Below are 20,800 nucleotides of genomic sequence, written 5' to 3' on the forward strand. Positions count from 1 at the left end.
GTATGTCTGATATGATCGAGCTTATTATATGATTGAATAACGAGATAAGCATAAAGAATTGTGTTTCTAAAAGAGTTCTGTAAGTTTTAATGTCCCTAACTTTCGTAAAAGATCTCGGATTTGCTTTGAAATGTTCGTAAAAGTTCTGTGGTAAAAATGTCCGTAACTTTCACGTACATATGGTTCCAAAGTTATATTTGATTTGATCCATAACGATATCCGAAAGGTACTTGATATGGTTGTTGCTTTGATTTTCCAAAAACGGCTTCTGAAACGTTAATAGAAGGTTTTGTACTTCAAACGCTCATAACTTTCTTATACTAAATCGATTTGATCCGAAACCTGTTTCTGAGCCTTCAGGTGTCGGTAAGTGTACTTGTCCATCGAGTCTCAGAATTGATTTATATGCATATAGTTTCTCACTACTTTGCTCGTGCATGTGTCATTGCCTCCTTCACCGAGTCCCGAGCCGGTATGTATCGTGCGTATGGTTCGCCGAGTCCCTTGCTTGAGGGCCGGGTTCCATATATATATTCCGGAGTATGATGTGTTATGGCGCCAGAGATAGGAGTGGCGACCATGTTCCTATGCCCTATGCATGACTTTGATATGCATCATTTGTGTTTCAAAAAGTAAGCATTCTGATATTCTGGATAAGCTACTTACCCTCTGTATTTCTTCTGATATATGATGTCGGCAATAATATAATATATGTATGAATCGGGCTGCACGTTCCGCAGCAATATAATATATTTATGGATCGGGCCGAACGTTCCTCGGCAGTATATGTTATTTATATATGGATCGGGCCGTACGTTCCTCGGCACTATTATATTACATATGGATCGAGTTGTACGTTCCACAGCACTATCAGTTATATGTATATCTGTATATGATGATATGTAAGTGATGACATATGATGTCGGTACGCACAGTCTGTGTTTGGAAAGTAAGCATATTTGCACTCTGGATGATTTACTTACTTGTTGTACTCCTTCTGACATATGACTTCGGCATATATAATTTGCGTTTGGAAAATAAGCATGTTGGTACTCTGAATGATGTACTTACCTTTGTACTGCTTGTTTCGATTATGGTTCCGTTTTCTGTATTCTATGCCTTACATGCTCAGTACATTTTCCGTACTGACCCCTCTTTCTTCGGGGGCTGCATTTCATGCCGCGCAGGTACACCCAGATGAGTTGAAGCTAATATAGAAGATGTTCCAGTGGAGTTGGCAAGCTCCACTTGCTCTTGGAGTGCTGCCGAGTCAGAGTGTGTGTGCTATGATGTCACGACCCAACTAGGGGCCGTGACGAGTACCCGATACTTGTACCGAGCACCCCTTATCTATCATTTTACCTCTATTACTGAGTGGTCCGTATGAACTATACCATATCTTTTTTTTGTTGTGCTTAACATTAACTCTAGTAGCATAATTATAAACATAGGCTAGCAAACTTTGCTAGCACATTATACAACAACGAGGACCATCAAAAGTACAAACCACCTAACTGTACATATCTGTCTACGACCCTCTAAACATAGTACACATATACATAGGAAGGGCCGAGTACTGTCGTGCCCGAATATATACACAAAAATAGTACCAAGGAACTGAGACTCCGGAACAACTGGAGCGCTACCAAGTACTGCTGATCGAGCTCGTAGGAATCAAATCCGCCTACCTGCCGACCTGCGCGGCATGAAACGTAGCGTCCACAAGAAGGGACGTCAGTACGAATATTGTACCGAGTATGTAAGGCATGGAAAATAATACAAACAGAAACATAAGGTATGATTAACAATATCATGGGATCATAGGACATATAGTGATACAAGAAAGTAATCGGTGCATAGGAATACCCTTTCAGGCCGGATACCATGCATGCTTGTCTTTCCCAAAAAAAAACATTTCTTTTTCATAAACATAGAAAATGGAACTTATATCATGTCATGTCTTATCACATCATATTATATCGTATCATATCGTGTCATATCATATCATGTCATATCATATCATGTCATATCATATCATATCAGGTCATAGCATAGCACCGAACAATGTCGGCTCGCCCACATAGTACCGAAATACATCGGCTCGCCCATATATCCCGCGTCCGGGCATCCCGCGTCCGGGATGATAAGCCAGCTGTCCAGGTGGCAATGAAACATGTTTCCCTTCCCATTTCCCCATGTATCCCTTCCCCTCACCCCATGTACATATTCATATCTCAAATACATATGTCATATAAGCAGGCAGGAGAGCCCAAAGAAAATCATGTAGCCATCGGAATGACATAAGGTCGGTGACCTCCGATTACATTATGGAACAATCGTGATCGCTTTGTCTCACCTTGAAGGAACGAGTATTTTAAGGTAGGACTATCAACGGAGAATAGCATCAGAAGTAACCATAGTATGAAACCAGGGGCATCATAGACATCAATTCATGTTTTGAAATCTTTAGAAAATAGTGTCATGACCAAGGAATAGAATTAAAGATCAAGAACTAGTTGGACACTTTCATACTCATATTGAATCCTTAGCTTAAGACTCTTAGTCATGGAATCATTCTTGTCATACTTATCATAGACGTATTCCCTTCCTTAGCATCATCGTTATCATAGTCATCACAGACATATTTCCATTAGAATGGTACAGTACTTATCGTTTGATAATCGGGATAAGGATCAAAAGTTTCCTTTGGATTCTGCTTCAAAATAAGTCAAGCGAAACAATAAGGAAAATCCGGGAGCAATGGGCCCACCTCGGGCCGAATGAGGTAGCGTACACAATTAGTATATGTTACATGTCATGGCGTTACTTGTGAGGATTTTAAGGTAGTCGGGTCCTATTTATGCAAGTTCTAGAGGTTTAGGAAGGTTTTCCAACATTTCACACAATTTTTAATTCAATTCTTCTGAATGAAAAAGAGGTAACTTTAGGTGAGGATTCCGGAGAATAGAGTTGTCCCCAAGGCTCGTAGCCGACCTATTACGTCTAAGACATGCCATAGAAGGAAGAGTAAAGCCTTACATACCTCTTTCCGCTCCTTATGCTATTCCAAATTCAAGTTGCAAATCCGCCACAATCTACAAATTGGTCATATTTACCAAACTTTGGTTAGAGCATTTAGAATCGGAATCTTAACATAATAATTGGCTACCGAAATTTCGGCAGCACTTCCCCTGTAAATACACCATTCCCAAAAGTTCAACTTAGCCAATTTTCAATCAACAACAATCCGGGAATTCAACCCGGCCAAACTATCAACATAATGTCAACAACCATACTAACAATTTCAATATTCAATCCAAGACATTATAACCACTCAATCAATATGCTACTTCCTTCAAAACCTTCCAACTCCAATAAAAACAATAACAACCTTATAACATATATTCCAACAACACCATACTAATATCATTGTCTTCCATACATGTAAGAACATAATATTCAATTTACATAAACTTCAACCACAAGTCTCCAACTTCTACCATTTCACTAAGATTATTAAGCTTTTATTAGCAATATAGAACCCACACAACAACAACAACCAATACACTAAATAAAATTAACTCATTTTCCTCCACACCACACCACAACTACACGGCCAACATCATGCATACACAACTACAACCTCTCCAAAATCATTCAACTTCTATTATAAACATAACATTCACAACAATAACAACCAAACACTAAATAAAATAATTAGCACATAATTTCTACACACACATATACTCATACACGGCCACCACCCCCACTTCCATATTCCTCATGAATTTCACTCATTTTTGTATACAACAACATGCAAAAATATTCATAACATGTAAAGAGAATGAATTCTTACCTCCTTCTTTGATTCTCCAACTTGCTTGAATTTCCAACTTGTGAATATATGTCTTTCTTGCTCCAATGAATACTCCACCTTGCTAAGGGCCCTTTAAGGAATTGTTTGGCTAGAAGAGAATGATTTTTGGTGAAAAATTGCTCAAAGTTGTTGCAAGTTTAAGGGGGCCGAATGGCCTTGGAGAAGTTTCTCCTTCTTTCTTGTTCTTCAATTTCTTGAACATTCTAGAGAATTATGTGATAAAGATGACTTAGTCATCTTTTTTATTTCCATGAATTAGCTCCCACATGGGCTTGGCCCAAGTGTGTTGGACGGCCACCCTTGGCCCAACACCTAATTCCATTTTTTTTTTGTTTTCAAGCCCAATTATTTCTTGGCTAGTTCTTATAATTCATGAAAGCTATTTTTCCAATTTCCAAATTTGCCCTTCGTCTTCCTCCATATTTCCACGAGTCATATTACGAATTTTCCCTTTATACCCTTGACCTTTCTTAATATTCCCACTTCAAAATTTTCATAAACAACTTATGCACCCAACAAGATTAAAATTATAGTCTTGCTCTTAACCTCCCGTCATTATCTTAAATTATCCAAATACGCAAAAATGCGGGATATAACATCCTCCCCCCCTTTAGAACATTCGTCCTCGAATGTTAAACTGGCCTCATAGTGTATTACAAGACTTCGGGGGGGGGGGGGGGGGGGTCTCCCTTATAGTCATCTCACACTTCGCTTAACATATCCATTTTTGGAGCTTAGGTTGCCTTTATGTCGTAGGTCAATTGAGTTAGCTCCGAACGCTAGCCCTGCATTAATAAGTCCCCTTTATTGGATCTTGAATCATCATAGTCCATTTTAGGTCTAACATGTTCTCCCCCCTTTATTAAGACGGTCTACACACGCCTATGCCCTTTTAATAATCGTCGCCTTCCGCGATCCTTTACAATTGTGATTCCCTTTTCCGTGGAGCCTGCCGCGTCTATTCCCTCGCTAGATATGTTCCCGTATATCACCGCATTAGGGCTTTCTAGCCTTAACTAGCATGGGTTCGGCATCGGTCTTACCCTGTGACATCCGTACTTATATCCTTCATCACGTCTTTTGAATTTCATTCCACTGGCATATTCCATGTATCGCGACACTGTTTGTTAGGGTTCTCCAGTCACAGATAAGATGTCATGTACATGCATACCTTTCCACCACTATTTTACTTACAACCACTTCCAAACACTAATCCACTTTCTTTAATCCCAAGCTCTGTCATGCTTTCTCCCCTTCTGCTAGTCTAGTCCGTCTCAACTTACATGACTTCTATAGGGTTTCTAACCACTTCACACACTCTAATTTACTTTAGGTTACCTAAGTTCACATTCGTCTCTTGTTCACACATTTACGAAATTTTCTGCATATTTCCCAGGGGGTCACCCCTCCTCCCACCTTAGCACGCTTAACCTCGAAACTTTGGTGCATTTAAATGCGTGAATGCTGGTATAATTATATCGACTGCCCCGCACGACCTTTGTCACCTAATTTAAGGTAAGTCGGGGTTCTAGCGACTTCCAAAACGTCATCACAGCGGGTCCCACTCCTATCTTCACTTTCCTGACCATACAATTACCATATTGCCTCTGTTTAAATCTTCACTATTTACTCCATCCATACATATGATTATCTTTTATCCGGGGTTTCTAAATTCGCACTGGTGGCAGAGACATCTCAATCGCCATTACTCACAACCGCTAAGTCTTTGGCCCCTTTTGAATTTCTATCTGCCTTCACTAATTAGTATTTTGCAAAGATTACGTATACATAAAAAATTTCAAAGAAAATCTCATATACCTGTAGCCGATCAATCCCGAGCCTGGTCCGGGGAGCTGCCATGTGAAGTATGCTCCTCATCCTCGTCTGTCTGCTCTCCGCTCGTTTGACTCTCGTCATTTCTCGCATCCGACTCAGAAGAGTATAGATAACCAGGCGATTCCTGGTTCACTGATGACCAGGACAAAGGACAGGAGTAATCCGTAGCACTCTCCGAGGTGGCCTGACTGACATAGTGCTCCATCACAGGAGCAGCTGGCATATCCCCAGAAGTCTCCTCCTCCGTTGTCCCAGAAGAATGCTCCGATGGGTCTGTGTCATAACTATCCTCCTCCCTGGAGGTAAGAAGCTCTGGAGGAGTCATCGTCGGATCCTTCGAGGGATCTGTATCATAGCCACCCTCCGTGGAATCCCCTGCTCTAGGGGTCAGAAACTCTGGAGGAATTGTTGCTGGGTCCTCCGACGGATCTGTATCATAGCTGTTCTCCGCGGGATCCTCTGCTCTGGGAGTCAGGAACTCTGGAGGAATTGTGGTTGGGTCCTCCGACGGATCTGTCTCGATCGAATAGCCGAGACTCCCCTTACTCGGCTCTGGAGATACTCTAGGGGCCTTCTTGGTGCCCCCACTATCTGAAGCTGCTCTCTTCATCGACAGTACTGAAACCATAACATAGGATTAGGAAAAGAATAAGGAAGCCTAGTAGCATAGCTCTATCGCACGATCTAGAGTACAAAGAAGGTCATATTTCCTAAATGCTCTGCAGCCTCCTGCCTATAAGTGTGGCGCGCTACACACCCATAAACAGGACTGTACTGGACACGGCTCGTAGACAAACCCCTAGGACCGCATGCTCTGATACCACTTCTGTCACGACCCAACTAGGGGCCGCGATGAGTACCCGATACTTGTACCGAGCACCCCTTATCTATCATTTTACCTCTATTACTGAGTGGGCCGTATGAACTATACCATATCTTTTTTTTTGTTGTGCTTAACATTAACTCTAGTAGCATAATTATAAAAATAGGCTAGAAAACTTTGCTAGCACATTATACAACGACGAGGACCATCAAACGTACAAAACACCTAACTGTACATATCTGTCTACGAGCCTCTAAACATAGTACACATAGACATAGGAAGGGCCGAGTACTGCCGTACCCGAATATCTACACAAAAATAGTACCAAGGAACTGAGACTCCGGAACAACTGGAGCGCTACCAAGTACTGCTGATTGAGCTCCTAGGAATCAAATCCGCCTACCTGCCGACCTGCGCGGCATGAAACACAGCGTCCACAAGAAGGGACGTCAGTACGAATAGTGTACCAAGTATGTAAGGCATGGAAAATAATACAAACAGAAACATAAGGTATGATTAACAATATCATGGGATCATAGGACATATAGTGATACAAGAAAGTAATCTGTGCATAGGAATACCCTTTCAGGCCGGATACCATGCATGCTTGTCTTTCCCAAAAAAAAACATTTTTTTTTTCATAAACCTAGAAAATGGAACTTATATCATGTCATGTCTTATCACATCATATCATATCGTATCATATCATATGAGATCATGTCATATCATATCGTGTCATATCATATCATGTCATATCATATCATATCAGGTCATAGCATAGCACCGAACAATGTCGGCTCGCCCACATAGCACCGAAATACATCGGCTCGCCCATATATCCCGCGTCCGGGCATCCCGCGTCCGGGATGATAAGCCAGCTGACCAGGTGGCAATGAAACATGTTTCCCTTCCCATTTCCCCCCACCGCATGTACATATTCATATCTCAAATACATATGTCATATAAGCAGGCAGGAGAGCCCAAAGAAAATCATGTAGCCATCGGAGTGACATAAGGTCGGTGACCTCCGATTACATTATGGAACAATCGTGATCGCTTTGTCTCACCTTGAAGGAACGAGTATTTTAAGGTAAGACTATCAACGGAGAATAGCATCAGAAGTAACCATAGTATGAAACCAGGGGCATCATAGACATCAATTCATGTTTTGAAATCTTTAGAAAATAGTGTCATGACCAAGGAATAGAATTAAAGATCAAGAACTAGTTGGACACTTTCATACTCATATTGAATCCTTAGCTTAAGACTCTTAGTCATGGAATCATTCTTGTCATACTTATCATAGACGTATTCCCTTCCTTAACATCATCGTTATCATAGTCATCACAGACATATTTCCATTAGAATGGTACAGTACTTATCGTTTGATAATCGGGATAAGGATCAAAAGTTTCCTTTGGATTCTGCTTCAAAATAAATCAAGCGAAACAATAAGGAAAATCCGGGAGCAATGGGCCCACCTCGGGCCGAATGAGGTAGCGTACACAATTTGTATATGTTACATGTCATGGCGTTACTTGTGAGGATTTTAAGGTAGTCGGGTCCTATTTATGTAAGTTCTAGAGGTTTAGGAAGTTTTTCCAACATTTCACACAATTTTTAATTCAATTCTTCTGAATGAAAAAGAGGTAACTTTAGGTGCGGATTCCGGAGAATAGAGTTGTCCCCAAGGCTCGTATCCGACCTATTACGTCTAAGACATGCCATAGAAGGAAGAGTAAAGACTTACATACCTCTTTTCGCTCCTTATGCTATTCCAAATTCAAGTTGCAAATCCGCCACAATCTACAAATTGGTCATATTTACCAAACTTTGGTTAGAGCATTTAGAATTGGAATCTTAAGATAATACTTGGCTACCGAAATTTCGGCAGCACTTCCCCTGTAAATACACCATTCCCAAAAGTTCAACTTAGCCAATTTTCAATCAACAACAATCCGGGAATTCAACCTGGCCAAACTATCAACATAATGTCAACAACCATACTAACAATTTCAATATTCAATCCAAGATACATTATAACCACTCAATCAATATGCTACTTCCTTCAAAACCTTCCAACTCCAATAAAAACAATATCAACCTCATAACATATATTCCAACAACACCATACTAATATCATTGTCTTCCATACATGTAAGAACATAATATTCAATTTACATAACTTCAACCATAAGTCTCCAACTTCTACCATTTCACTAAGATTATTAAGCTTTTATTAGCAATATAGAACCCACACAACAACAACAACCAATACACTAAATAAAATTAACTCATTTTCCTCCACACCACACCACAACTACACGGCCAACATCATGCATACACAACTACAACCTCTCCAAAATCATTCAACTTCCATTATCAACATAACATTCACAACAATAACAACCAAACACTAAATAAAATAATTAGCACATAATTTCTACACACACATATACTCATACACGGCCACCACCCCCACTTCCATATTCCTCATGAATTTCACTCATTTGTTTATACAACAACATGCAAAAATATCCATAACATGTAAAGAGAATGAATTCTTACCTCCTTCTTTGATTCTCCAACTTGCTTGAATTTCCAACTTGTGAATATATGTCTTTCTTGATCCAATGAATACTCCACCTTGCTAAGGGCCCTTTAAGGAATTGTTTGGCTAGAAGAGAATGATTTTTGGTGAAAAATTGCTCAAAGTTGTTGCAAGTTTAAGGGGGCCGAATGGCTTTGGAGAAGTTTCGCCTTCTTTCTTGTTCTTCAATTTCTTGAAAATTCTAGAGAATTATGTGATAAAGATGACTTAGTCATCTTTTTTATTTCCATGAATTAGCTCCCACATGGGCTTGGCCCAAGTGTGTTGGACGGCCACCCTTGGCCCAACACCTAAGTCCATTTTTTTTTTGTTTTCAAGCCCAATTATTTCTAGGCTAGTTCTTATAATTCATGAAAGCTATTTTTCCAATTTCCAAATTTGCCCTTCGTCTTCCTCCATATTTCCACGAGTCATATTACGAATTTTCCCTTTATACCCTTGACCTTTCTTAATATTCCCACTTCAAAATTTTCATAAACAACTTATGCACCCAACAAGATTAAAATTATAGTCTTGCTCTTAACCTCCCGCCATTATCTTAAATTATCCAAATACGCAAAAATGTGGGATATAACATATGATGTCTGATTAATGTTAGTGACTTTGCAGGCAGAGTTGTGGGTATAGAATGTCAATTTTGTAAGCGACTCCATCAGCCGATGTGTCATTTTGTGTTATGTGATAAATTCCATATGATTATAGATTTTGTTGATTTAAGAACAAAGAAAAAGAATATTTCTGAAAGCCTACTATGTATTTCATGTTTACTTGATTTAAAGGTTCAAAGTGGTTATGTGTGTATTAAGAGTCAGAGGGTTCGCTCGGCTCTAAGTAAGGGTCGGGTGCCCATCACACCCTAGCGGGATTAGAGTGTGACAAAGTGGTATCAGAGCAGGTTGTCCTAGGGGTTGTCTGCAAAGTCGTGTCCAGTAGAGTCCTTTTTATGGGTGTGAAGCCGGCCACATTTATAAACAGGAGGCTGCAGGGCATCTAGGGATTGTTGACCTTCTTTCTGTCTTAGATCGTGCGATAGAGCCAAGTCATAGGAAATGAGATTCCTTATATGTAAGCCTTACATATGATGGAAGAAGTTGAGTGATGATATGGAAGGTCATAAAGGTAAGTTGTAACATATTTGTTTTGTTACCTGAAATTAGGAGCCCTGGGTGGCTGGAATATGCCGTACACAAATATATGCCCTGTGAGGCATTGTTGGTATTTGCTGTGAGCAGATTCTGAATAGTAAGAATGGTAAAGAAGATTCTGTTAGAATTTTTCAAAATCAGGCTATTTAGTTAGGTACATCTAACAGAAAAGAAGCGTGGAAAGTAAATATTGTAAATGGACGATAAGTGGGGTGAGTTGTTTCAGAAAGGTTATGGATTTCGCAGGGCGATGAAGGCGCGATCACTACCATCGGGAATCTAGGAATCTGGGACGAAGGTAGTTATACACGAAAGTGAAAGGTGAATATTGAGGATTTAAAAGGGGTAAAATAGTAATTGCAAAGGAAAGGACGTGTTACGAGGTCTCAGAATCTGTAAGACTTCGACTTGCTCCAGATCATGTAATAAAGGTCATGCGAGGAAGTGGACGCGATTATATCAGCATTAAGGCACCAGATTCCATCGAAGTTTCGAGTTTAAGCGTGCTAAGGTGGGAGAAAATTTGGGATGAGTGACCCCCTGGGAAGTGAACTAAAGGTCCTATAAATTGAGACATAAGAGGCAAATGAGAACTTAGAGTAGCCTAAGGGAAATCAGAGTATACGGGATGGTTGGAGACCATAAGAGGTCGCGTAGGACGAGGCAGACTAGATTGGTGAAGAGATAGAAAGTTCATCTCAGCTTTGAAATTAGGATAAGTTTGAATAGAGTTTGAAAATGTTTTGTTGGCGAGATGGTAGAAATTATATATATACCTATATATGAATGCGTATATTATTATACTGGTGCCGAGGGATATAGAAAGAAAAGGAAACAGGCGAAGTACACAAGCCTAAGAAGTAGTCATATTATGAGAAAAAGGAGGATGCATCTCCTACGGATACCTTATACTAAGACAGAACAAGTAAAGTACCTAAAGAAATAAGCTGGAAAGAAAGATGTGGCTATGAGTTGCGAGTTCACCACGTGATAATAAGGCGATAAAGTAAGGATATCACCAATAACAAGTAAATATATGATTATGATTGTCGTTGAAATCAATTCTGAGTACAACACAAGAATAAAATACTATGACGCACAAGAGGTCTTAGTTGCACATGAGACTTAGATCCTTGATAAGACAGATGGCGGCTTAAGGGAAATGCAATTACGGTTACCGTAAGTCAATTACGGGAAAGAGAGAAATAACGGAGATGGAAAGAAAAGGGGAAGATGACGCTACCAGTGAATGCTGATTATTGAAGAATGGGATAAATGGTACTACACGGAGGGTACAGACGGTTTGACATACTAGTATTCTAAGTATCCCCATGGGACCCATAATTAACAGTTGAGTTAAGTAAAATACATCCTTTGTTGAGATTGCAACATTGGCTGTACTATTGAATTACGTTACTGCAAGATGAGTATGTTAAGACTTCGCACATAAAGTACTGTAACTATAAATTATGGGAAATGGCATGAATATGATGTAGTTTCAAAAGGGAATTGAGGAAAGGGGTACATGAATTCAAAATCAGAGATGAGGTAATAGATTTATGAGTGTCATAAACTTTAAAAGGGGGGAAGCAAGTAAGGAAAGTATAAGTGTAGAGATTGGAACGACAAATCCTAAGATGTGACAATTATAGACCCTAAAACAAAAAGTGAGAGTTATACGGAAATGATATATTTGTTATCGTTATCCATTTCAGTACGGACATTGAGTGAATCGATGGAAGAAATGTATTGGGCTTAAAATTGAAAAGTAAGGATTGAAGACCGAAGTGTGGATTTGTTTTGGAAGGCACCGTAAGGTAAGACTCATAAGGAGAAAGCGAGTGAATAGGATGCAAAGATTCAAAATGCACTCAGACATGAAAAGCAGATGTAATTTGAAGTGAGAATTTTTGTAGAAACGAATTCAATAAGATATAAGGGTCACTCAGCAAAAAAAAAAATAGAGTGATTGCAGGGTATCTTTCAAGATTGGACTGAAAATAATTCATCAGGAAGAAAAGGAATTGAACGATGTTCCGGTGAAGGGGACAGACATTAACAAGATATTGGAATAACTACGATGCTTACTATGGTATGACCACCCAGTAAAAGGAGACTACAAAACAACAAGAGCCGAACAACTAAATGACAAGGTTGTAGGAAAAAGATGATGCAATAATGCATCAATTACGATAGTATTAGAAGAAGGATGATCCGATAATGGATGTACCCGAGAATGGGATTATGGGCAGAGTACGAGCTTAGTTTAAACATTCGAGGACGAATGTTCCAAAGGGGGGAAGGATGTTATACCCCGCATTTTTAGAGCCTGAGCGTGACACGTGCTTCGTCAAACATTGACAATCACGTTGTTACTACATAATTTAAACTCACGTTGATAGTATTATATTTCGTATTTTTTGTACGTCGGATTATTCGTAAGCGGAGGTGGGGCCCACACATCGAGATTTTTTAGGAACACGTGACAAGTTATATGAATCACATATGTGAAGTCAAACACAACTCAAGAAGGACCCTTGAGCCCAATCAAAGTGGAAGTCCTCCAAACAAATATTTTTAAGTAACGTTATCGGGTGATCTGACTTCGAGGGGCAAACACGGTATTATAAGTTTGGAATTTGGAAAAATATCAAGAAATAAAAGTTGTAGATAATTGGATTATGTTTCCAACCATAGGTCGTAGGTCCACAGGAGACGTCGGGATAAGAAGATATGGACGTTTTAAGGCAGAAAGGTCAGTGGGTTAGGCCCAATCCGGTCCCAACCGAGTTAGGCCCATGACCCATGTTTATTTAAGTGATATATCAGCCTTTTCTCCTCATTTCTCAGGACACAACACCTAGAAAATTCTGGAGAAAAAGCGAGAAGAGAGCTTAGAGAGAAAAGATCAATTTTGACCAAAATCTGAGCCCCGAATCCCGAAGCCCGTGAAGAGAAAAGTGTTCTACGTTGCGTTGCCTCCAATTTGAGCTAAAAATCAACCAAAAATAAGGGGGTGGACGTGATGGCTGCACACTTGAGGTAATATCAAGGTTCCTTTTCATTGCTAATAAGTTTTTTTAGAGTTCTACCGAACTAGAACGGAGAAAATAGTGTGATAAATTCGTTTGTTGGCGTTGTGAATTATGGAATGAGATTTGAAGAGAATTTTGAATGAAAATAAATGTATTCAACTTGTAGAATGTGGAGGATGTCGTTATTGATGTTGTTAGTATTAATTTCGACTCCCTTACGGAAATAAAATTATTAAATAGTTATATCGCAAATTTGGTTGGTTGAGGAATTTAGAAAATAATGTGTGGGCTGTTTTATGGCATACGTTGGTATTCGAAATATTATGGTTAATGTTGGTATTATTTTTGTTGTTGTTGGTTGCTGAATTGAGAATTCGGGCTAGGCATATAAACAGGGGAGATGCTGCCCGATTTTCGGCAGAATATAAAATAGTATGATTTGAAATATGGTACAAATGTGCGATGAAAAGGCTAACATTAGCATAAATTCCTTTTAAATGTAGACTTACAAGCTTGGACGAATAAGCATAGCTTATAAGCGGTTGAACAGGTATGTAAGGCTTACCCCTTCTTTCTTTTGGCATGTCCTAGAGCTAAAGGAGATGCTGTCCAATTTTCTCTAGTTCTAGCCACGTGCACTAGTTATCGATACTAATGATAGTATGACCTTAATGAAGGTAGAAACGTGAGCATCGAAGGAGTACGTGCAAGTGTAGAATAATTCGACAAAGAGGTATGTAAGGCTAACCCTTCTTTCATAAGGCATGGTTCTTTGGCCAAACTCCTAATCCCTCTATATGAGCATGTTGACTACAAATGTTTCACATTCCGAGCTCATAAGCTCACTATCCTTGATTGGTACTACGAATGCGCTACGCACCTCAGGTGACGAGTAAGACTACGATATAGAAGTAACAATAACGATAATGATAGTAATGATGATGGTGATAATAATGATGCTAAAGGTGCCTACAGGTTGTTATACTCATACGTGCCTATGAAGGGCTATAATGAAACCCCGAGCTTATAACGCCGGGTAGAATATATGTGTATGAATATGTAGAAAATATGTATACGATTACGAAACGCGCGCACACATCTGCAGATGGTACGGATAACCCTGAAGCCTTGGTAGGGCCAGGTATGAGTAACATTGAGCCTTGGTTGGCCAAGTATGTATATGAAATACTGATCCAATGAGGTCGGGTATGCTATGTAAATGCCATGTATACGAAATGACTATGTATGTATATATTATGTAAAAGAATGTGATGAGACTATGTATAAGAATACGAATAAGGACATGTATACTAATACGAGCACAAGTATGGTACGAGTTTTGTTATGGGCACGAATGATGATGTGAGTAAGTAAGCGACATGATGATGATGATATTATTGTCTCCCCTCCTATGTTATTCCATATATTGTTCATTATGTTGTATATCAATGTTAATCATGCTTTACATACTCAGTACATTCTTCGTACTGACGTCCTTTTGTTTGTGGACGCTGCGTCAAGCCCGCAGGTGAACAGGGAGACAGAGTTGACCCATAGCTGCCTATTTGAAGATTTCATAGAGAGCTCCATTTCCTTCGGAGCCATATCTTTTGGGTACTCATTATTTTGTGTATATAATTATGGGCATAGCGAGGTCCTGTCCCGCTCATGATATGTCATACTGTTAGAGGCTCGTAGTCATGTGTATGTGGGTAGAGCTGTTTTGCCATGTTGGCCTATGTTTTGTATATCTTTTGTTGGCCTCGTCGGCCTTGTATATTTGACATGGCATAGATGCCCATGATATGTTAATTGATGATGGTCGTCCAATAGGACTAGCTTGATTAATGATTTAAAATGCATGAAATGAATTATGGTTCACCTAGATGTTATGATATGCATGATAAGGGGGTGCCCGGGTGGGGTAGCACCGGGTGCTCGTCGTGGCCCCCTAGTCGGGTCGTGACATATACCCAGGTCATGGTTCGGGGCGTGACAAAGCTTGGTATCAGAGCCTAGGTTCAAGTGTCTTTAGGTAGTCTATGAAACCGTGTCCAGTGGGATAACTTTTATATCTATAAGGGCCCCACACATATAAACAGTTGACCACCAAGACATTTAGGATTGTCTCACTTCTTTCATACTCTACATCGTGAAGTTAGAGAAGTACTCTCAGGATGCCTTTCTAATTCGTGCGTGTACGTATTTTCAGAATCAATCCTACAAAGAAAAGGACTTCTAACAGCTAAAGAGTAATTGTTAATGCCGCAAGGACAGGGGCTATCCGAGCCACTTCGGATCGCGCACCTCTACTAGAGACTACGCCACCCACGACTACTACTCTAGCAGGGACTCCAGTTCCTCCACCCGGAACTAATGACACTGATGTTAGAAGTGCTATGAACATGCTCACTCAGTTGGTAGCAGCTCAGGCCTAGCGTCAGGAATCTGGGTCAAGTTCAGTGAATAATGGAGAGTCTTCTAACACTAAGTATTTTCTCAGGATGTATCCCCAAGTCTTCACGGAGACAAAAAAAGACGAGGACCCTCAAGACTACATTGATGCTCTTCACAAAATCTTCGGGATTATGAAAGTTACAGAAACCGAAGTAGCTACTTTTGGAGCGCATCAGCTGCAGAGCATTTCTAACACTTGGTAAGAATCTTTGGAATTATCCCGAGGTGAAGATGAACCTGATGCTATATGGGATGAATCCATAAGCGTATTCCTAGAATACTTCATGCCAATAGAAGTCAGAGAAGCTAAGACTGGGAAATTCCTCAAGTTTAAGCAGAATGCTAGGTCAGTTCAGGACTATTATTTGGAGTTTCTTAGTCTAGCTAAGCATGCTCCACTTATGATACCGGACATAAAGGCAAGAGTGAGGGGGTTCGTTGGTGGTCTTGATTTCTATTTGTGTGATGGGGCCAATATTGCTGAATAGAATGGAGGGATAACTATCTCGAAGATGGTTGTTTTTGTAAAAGGAAATGAGACGAGGCTGAAGGAAGAGGAAGCCTTGCCGAAAAAGAAAGACAGAGAATTCAACAAGAGGACCAAATCTATAGGTCAATTCAGCGGGAATGGCAATAGAAAGTTCTTTATGAATAGGTCAGCAGGATGTGCTCCGTCCACAGCAAGTTCCCCGATCCCTATGTTCCGAAATGACAAGAAGCAAAACTTCAAACCATCTAGTTCTTACTCTCAGGCCAGAGTGGTTCAGTCAACTTATACCCATCCGATATGCACAAGTGTAATAAGAGACACTCAGGTAAGTGTCATGTGGGTGCTGATGCATGCTTTAGATGTGGTCAGAATGGCCATTTTCAGAAGGACTATCTATCAGCCAGACAGGGTACCAGAGGTTACGTGGCGCAGGTCACGAATTCAGCTGCTCCTCGTAACAATCAGGCCCAGCAGGGGCACAATGAAGCTAAGTTTGGAAATGCAGGCGGAGGACGAAACCGTTTGTATGCATTGACGGGTTGTCAGAATACACAAAGTCGTGCAGATGTTGTCACAGGTACATTAACAGTCTTCAGATTCGATGTTTATGCCCTTATTGACCAAGTATTCACCTTATCAACCCTGGATTCACCGTATCTTGTGTAACCCCTTTTGTTGCTAATAAATTTGGTAGTGAACCAGAAAAATTGCATGAACCCTTTGAGGTGTCCACCCCAGTGGGAGAGTCAGTCATAACTAGACGTATTTATAAGGGTTGTCCAGTTCTAGTTTACCATCTCAAAACCATAGCAGACTTAGCAGAATTAGAAATGGTAGACTTCAATGTGATCATGGGTATGGACTGGTTAGCTTCATGTTATGCAACGGTATGTTGTACAACCAAAGTTATAAGATTTGAGTTCCCTAATGAGCCAGTCATAGAATGGGAGGGTAATTTGGGTAGTACCCAGAGGTAGATTTATGTCTTAAATAAAAGCCAGGAAAATGATTTTCAAGGGTTATATCTACCACTTAGTTCGAGTCAAGGATTCAGATGCCCAGACTCCAACTTTACCGTTCGTCCCAATTGTAAATGAGTTTCCAAAGGTCTTTGTCGAAGATCTTCCAGGAGTCCCTCCTGACAGGGAGATTGACTTTGGAATTGATCTACTTTCCAGCATTAAGTCGATATCTATTCCCCGTACGGAATGGCTCCAGTAGAGTTGAAAGAGCTAAAAGCCAGTTGACAGATCTTCTTGATAAGGGATTTATTAGGCCCAGTGTTTCGCCGTCGGGTGCACCAGTTTTATTTGTTCGAAAAAAGGATGGTTCCTTACGTATGTGTATTGACTACCTCCGGTTGAACAAAGTCACTGTTATGAACAGGTACCCTCTTCTCAGAATAGATGACTTATTTGACCAACTTCAGGGTGCCCAATGTTATTCCAAGATTGACCTCAGATCAGGCTACCATCAGTTAAAGGTTAAGGAAGTTGATATCCCGAAGACCGCTTTAAGAACCCGTTATGGCCCTTTTGAATTTCTTGTTATGTCATTTGGGTTGACAAATGCGCCAACTGCTCTCATAGACCTTATGAACATGGTCTGCAAGCCTTACTTTGATCTATTCGTCATTGTCTTCATTGATGATATTTTGGTATATTCCCCTAGTAAGGCTGATCATGCAGAACATCTCAGAATAGTGTTGCAGATTCTTAAAGATCGCGAACTTTTTGCAAAATTCTCAAAGTGTGAGTTTCGGGTTAAGTCAGTGGCGTTCTTAGGCCATGTGATCTGAGGTGAAGGTGTTAAAGTTGATTCTCAAAAGATTGATGCCGTAAGCAGTTGGCGCAGACCCACCACAGTTTCTGATATAAGAAGTTGGTTGGGTCTGGCAAGCTATTATAGATGTTTCGTAGAAGGATTTTCTTCTATTTCTGCTCCGTTAATTAAGTTAACTCAGAAGAAGGTTAAGTTTCAATGGTCAGATGCTTCCGAGTGAAGCTTTTAAGAGTTGAAGAAGAGATTGACTTCGGCTCCAGTTTTGACGCTATCAGAGGGAACCAAAGGGTTTGTAGTTTATTGTGATGCTTCGAGAGTTGGTCTCGGATATGTCTTAATGCAACATGGTAAGGTTGTAGCTTAGGCATATCGTCGGCTCAAGGTTCACGAAAAAAACTATCCGACTCGTGATTTAAAGTTGGCAGCCGTGGTTTTTAAACTTAAGATATAGCATCATTATTAGTATGGAGTGCATGTTGATATTTTCACAGATCATAAAATCCAGCAGTATATCTTCAAGCAAAGGGAGCTGAATCTTAAGCATAGGGGATAACTCGAATTGCTTAAGGATTATGATGTGGATATTCTCTATCATTTAGGGAAAGTGAATGTTGTAGCCGATGCTCTTAGTTGGCATTCCATGGGGAGTTTATCCCACGTTGATGCAGATAAGAGAGTTATGACCAGGGAGGTTGTTACACCTCGGAAAATTTTTCGTTCATGCACAGTGAATAGACTGATGAAGGGCACGAGGTATATGACGTTTTGATAAATAAGAAGTAGCATTTGATGCTCCTAATCGAGATTTCAAAGACATTCTAAGTAAGAGAAGAAAGTTGCCAAGAGGAGGCAAGGCATATGAGATGTATCGGAAAGGATTTACGAGTAAAGAGTTAATGAGGATTTAATGATGCTTTGGAGAAGATTTATAACATCCCTTATATTGTTAATGAGGTGATAAACAAGTGCTAAGAAGGTTCCATAAGGATTGGAGATCAAACGAGTCGACGAGAACGAAATCAGAATAGCTGGGCATTATACGGCCAAACATACTGGCCGTATAAATTATACTGGTCGTATGTTAGGCCGTATATTTAGCTCAGATGGGCAACCTTCACTGGACCAAACAAACGGCTAGACATACTGTTCGTATAAAAGATACGGACCGTATGTTGGTCCGTATGTTCGTGTCGGGACAGATTGCAGGATTTATATAAGGAGGACCCAAGTTCATTTATTTCATTTCATTTTCACCTCTCACATCAAGAACACTCTAGAAAACCCTCTCTACTCTTCATCCACAAGAACTCAAGAAAGATTCATGATCAACCTCATCAACCCAAGGAAATCAAGTGTAAGAAACTCATTGGGGTTCATCCAAGGCAAGAAGCCCCATTGGATTGAAGCTAGGGTTTTTCTTCAAGTGAAAGATTATCATCCAAAACTTGCTTCTACGCTATCTAAGGTAAGTTTTATGGTGTTTCCATGTTATTTAAGGTATTGAAAAGTTGAAAGACTTGAATTATAGAAGGAAATAGAAAATGGGTTAAAAATATGAGAATGGTGACATGTTTTAACAGTTGCTTAATATGAACCATAATTCTTTGTATATTACGGGTGTAGATATGTTATAAATTATATTAAGAACATAGGAGAAACATTATATGAGGATGAGGGTAAAGTTGTATTATGACTAAGGTTATGGATGCCCTTGAAATGGAAGTAGGAGAATTGAATAATGTATGGTTCATAAAGATTATTGAGTATGATATTATGGATATTGTTATTGACGTTTGGGAGTTGATATGTATGTACTATGAGAAAATTTGAATAAATAAAGGAAATGCAGCCCAATTTTCTCTAGCTTTAGTAAGCACGTTCATATAATTGATTAGCTAATGTGAATGCGAATTCTCTTGAAGGTAGAAACGTGAGCATCGAAGGAGAACAATCAAGCGATGGAAATTGTTAAATGAAATAGGTATGTAAGGCTATTCCTTTCTTTCTAAGGAATGACTCTTATGGTATGAATCCTCCTTCCTATCTTTCCATGATTTTCCTACATATTGGGAATTATGAATCTACGAGTATAAAGAGCTTCATACTAGATAAAGAAAAGAGATATGTTACGAGAATGGCAATACCGATGATGAATCTAAGTCTAGAAGTCCTAAAGCTCATGATACGACATTCCTACGAAAGTAATGATCCTTATATATGATTCCTCCGATATTATTTTCCCTACTTCTCCATGACATTCTTACCTTCCGGGAACTACGAGACAATATTGATAAAGAGCTTCTTATGAGATAAAGATGAGGAATATGTCATGAATATGATAATAATGATGATAAGTTTAAGCCTAGAGATTCTAGAGCAAGATATGATGTCTATGAAGTTAAAGATCCTACTTACAATCCCTTGATGTTGTTCGTGGTGTACACTCACCTTAAAATGTAGGTCCTTCAAGGTGAGATATGATGAATATGCTTACTCCATAATGAAATCGGGGGCTCTTGACCTTATGTCACCCCGACATCGTTATATATTGTCTATAAGCCCTAATGCATAACCTATGACCAATGTTCCGAAAAGTTACGAGTCTATGTTCATAGCGGGTTCCATATGAGATAAAGGTAAGAGATATCTCACAGATACGATGATGGTAATGATGAGTCTAAGTTTAGAGATTATAAAGTCTATCATACGATATTTATACAAAGTTCATGCTACGAATATAATAT

This window comes from Lycium barbarum, chromosome 3 (genome assembly GCF_019175385.1).
Source record: "Lycium barbarum isolate Lr01 chromosome 3, ASM1917538v2, whole genome shotgun sequence".
Lineage (NCBI taxonomy): Eukaryota > Viridiplantae > Streptophyta > Magnoliopsida > Solanales > Solanaceae > Lycium > Lycium barbarum.